Source organism: Rhodamnia argentea, chromosome 1, assembly GCF_020921035.1.
Source record: "Rhodamnia argentea isolate NSW1041297 chromosome 1, ASM2092103v1, whole genome shotgun sequence".
Taxonomy (NCBI): domain Eukaryota; kingdom Viridiplantae; phylum Streptophyta; class Magnoliopsida; order Myrtales; family Myrtaceae; genus Rhodamnia; species Rhodamnia argentea.
Window position 1 is genome coordinate 15,341,897 of NC_063150.1, and position 3,911 is coordinate 15,345,807.

Consider the following 3,911-nt stretch of genomic DNA (forward strand, 5'->3'; position numbering starts at 1 on the left):
GCAACACCACATAAAAAGCAGACAACATGAACAGAATAATTCCAAGACCTCATGCTATCTCTTTTACAGACATCCTGTCACATACGAAATATCCGGAGGAAAAAGAATCCTTTGGTACATTCAAACCAAACCAAAACAAATGAGTCCAAGCCACCTTTGGTCCTTTGGTTCTTAGCAATTCTATGCACTGCTTACTGTCAAAATTTTGTTTCTAGGAGCAGTCCAAATTATCAAGAACCTACTCTTGCGCACACCCAACCTTTGCGGTTTGTTAGAAAACAGTCACGTCGAGAAATAAAAGTCGAGAAGCGAGAATTCTCAAGACCTCATAATCATACAAACAATTAGAAAGAACCGGTGGAATTTGTTTAATTGCTGTTACTTGCGACAGAGGATTTGGCCGGAGCACCGAGAAACTGCTAGAGACGATCATCCGACAAACTCTGCAAGGAAAAAGAAGTCCATGTAAGTGAAAAAAAGAAGAAGATCCATCCATAGAACGTGCGTGTAGTGCTGGTGATGGGGTCTTTGTTACCTATGATGGAGTGACGCCAATGCTAGATTTGATGGCGAGTTAACAAGAGAGCTATGGAGAAGAAGGAGAAGGAGTAGCTACGGCTTTTCAGAAAGTAGTTTTTATACCGGCATATGATAAATCTTATCCACCTTTTTCCCGCTCTTCGCACGAAATATTTTAACACGGATTATATCCTTGTTTTGTCGCGCCTCATTTTGTCTTTGACAGTAATAAGTACCAACATAGAAATGAATTTTCGTTCCTGACTTTTGTCCTGGTCCACATAGCCTTGGCTCATTCCTCGGATGATAGGACTAATTAGTTTGAGTACCTTTCAAGCCATCAACATTTTGTCATACGACATTGCAATCCACCAACCGTCTTAATCCTCTCTTATAAGTACTCGAAGCAAGAGACCCTGCTTCAGGTCGCAGCCAGAGCGGGTTGCTCCGACCTGTTTGACTTCATCGTTGACCACGCCAGGTTGGGCATGACTGAGGTCTCCAGAAATTGCTCGGGATGGTCAATTCGGGGGGTGACAAGGCATTGCATTTGGGCATGAGGAGTGGGCATTGCTTGGCAGCGAAGTCGCTCGTGGAGGCCGACGCTGGGCTCTTGGACTGTGCGCATTGCGCCGGCAAATCGCCCTTTTATATCGCCATGGCGACAGAGCACGGCGAGATCGCGGAGGCACCAATGGGATGACTGCTCTGCACGCTGCTCTGTATGATCAGCTCAATGGTACTTCATGTCTTATAACTCAACCAGTTACAAGCATTTAGTTTTTCTATTGATCTCGCTATTTTGTTTTCTGTGCATCTTTTCTTCGCTTGCTTTGGAAGAACTTTGCTGGCTCAAGGGACTTGTCAATCCTATTGCTAATTTGATAAATTCAAGGTAGTAGGTTGTGATTGTCTGATGAGGGTAGTTGTGTAAGAACAAACCAGTGAAAATCTTCACTTGAGCATACATTGCATAATGTGCTATGAATCACTTGGACGAGTAAGTTCTTAAATTAGTGGTGACTGACAGGTGAAATGTGTTTGACAGTTAATTGATGATGAGATGTATTCTACAATTCGTCTTAGGATTTCTTAAGCACAGTTCATGTAGGATGCGAAGTTTATATACATAGAACAGGAAGCGAGGCTGTCCCTTGAAATCCTTGACTTGATTAGCATAACTAGCAGAGAAGCTGACCTAGCTCTATCGTCATGTTTATATACTAGCAACGCAAGCTGCAGACATGCTTGCTTGTCTAGAATTCTTGCCATATCTACAAGATTGGTCCAGATGTTTGTTTAGTAGGAGAAAAGACTCCAGTCATTTTGGAAGGTTGCAACTTCGCTGTCTGGCCTTTCCATTTGCTTCAGATTTGCATTGGCTGCAATAACGGTACGTTGTAAGTTAATTAACTCTAAATGGAGGCTTAGCTAATTGACTCGTGTCTTAATTTTAGTGAAGGTTAGTGGAGAGATGCAGAGTCTAGATCTTGGCAGTGGGAAAGAGTCTGTCCCCCAGTTCCTTCCCAACTTGTCTGCTGCAAAAGATGTCCCAAACTGTGGAAGAGCCTGTTTGCTTAAAATTCTAGTTAGATCTAGCAGGTTGAATAGTTTAAAACAAGATTTAACAAGAAAAACTCAGCTAAGTGGCTACAGAAGTTTTTAAGCTTTTGTCATTTTATCATGCACTATGAAGAAGATTGTACTGAAATGATCGGACATGACACGAGAAGGAGATGCCCTCGGCTGGACTCCTCTCCATTATGCTGCTCACTTTGGCAATGTCAATGCAGTTCAATTGGTCTTAAAGTACGACAGTTCAGCCGCTTACATCCCACACATGGGCGGGGAATTGGCCCTCCATAATGTGGCATTTAGAGGCTGCACTTCCGCTATGGAACAGGTCCTAAAAGTTTGTCCCTGCACTTGCGAATTGCTAGACAACAAGGGAAGAACTGCTCTCCATGCCGCTGTTTTAGGAGGGCAAGAGAAGGCCGTTCGATTCATTTTGGGGTCCCTGAGCTTGTGGGCCTAGTGAAAGAAGTGGACGAAGATGGTAGCACGCCTTTACATCTGGCTGCCACATACAAAAAGTACAGCATCATAGCGATCGTTGCTCGGGACAGCCAAGTAGACATAAAAGCCACGAACAAGAAGGACTTGACAGCCCTCCGCATTTATTGGAAATATCAAGAAGTATGTTATCTTCCATTTGGTATCTCTCTCCTGTTGTCACTTAACAAGAAGCTAGGCCATGAGGCAAAGGAGTCCTGTTTCAGTCTAGGATTAGCTTATATAGACCACACCAGCTTCTCGTATGTTAGTTGAGGATTTCTACAGCTGATCGACCACCAGCATCTAATGGTTTGAATTTGTATTAAGGACGTCTATGCTAACTACATAGCAACAGAAATTCGATCGTCATTACTGTTCCTTGTATGTAGAGTGGTTTTGCAGCTGCAAAGGTTTATTTCATGTTTAAAGAGACCTACGGTGTACAAGACATGCAAGCCTGGGTCAACACGAACGTCAAGAAGATGCTTAATCGAGGACTCGATGAAATAGTCCAGACCGAGAACTTCGGCCACAAAGAGACCTCTTCTCACAAAAAGGGCAACATGCTGGAGATCCACCTCCTTGTGGCGATGCTCATAGCTACAGTCACTTTTGCAGCAGCCTTCACAATGCCTGGCGGCTACCACAACGACGATGCCTGGCGGCTACCACAACGACGGACTGGACAAGGGGATGGCCAGTCTCACCTCGAACCTGGCTTTCAAGGCATTTGTGAGTTTCGATACTATGGCATTTTGCTGCTCGGTCGCCACCGTGTATCTCCAATTCGGGACTTCCGGTGGGGGCTACTACAAGCAAGCCCCATTTATAAAGGCTGCCATGGTGTTCACCTTCATCGCGATACTAGGGATGGTATTAGCGTTTGCATCGGCAATGTACATAGTGCTGGCCAAGTGCATCGGCCTCGGATTGACGGCGTACCTTACAGCCGGCTGCTTTATTGTGAAATTCTTTCTTCGGTGGTTCGTGGATCCATTAGGGAAGCTGGATCTAGGATTATGCCCATTGAGGAAGTATCTACGGAACTTGCTCTTTCAGGACGAAATAATCCACATCACACTTACTAGTTTGTAATTATCTTTGCTAAGGTGATGCAAATCGTGTAAATTGCTGTTGTAATCACGCCCAATGGGCCTCACCTTTACATATTCAGCATGACACCTTATGTGAATGAACTACTGTTCCAACCACGAAAGAACGCACTTGCTATAAAACATAGACTCCGTTCGATTTCGGGAAGTGTAGAAAAACTGATTTTTGACCTTTTGAAAAGCTTGTTGAACAAGGATAGGGTGCTGTTTCCACCTACCGCTACC

At 44.3% G+C, this 3,911-nt stretch overlaps 1 pseudogene; it reads left to right on the plus strand.

Annotated features, from left to right (window-relative positions):
• The first annotated feature begins 554 nt into the window (after positions 1–554).
• LOC125314581 lies at positions 555–3,669 on the plus strand (annotated as a pseudogene).
• Positions 3,670–3,911: the final 242 nt, after the last annotated feature.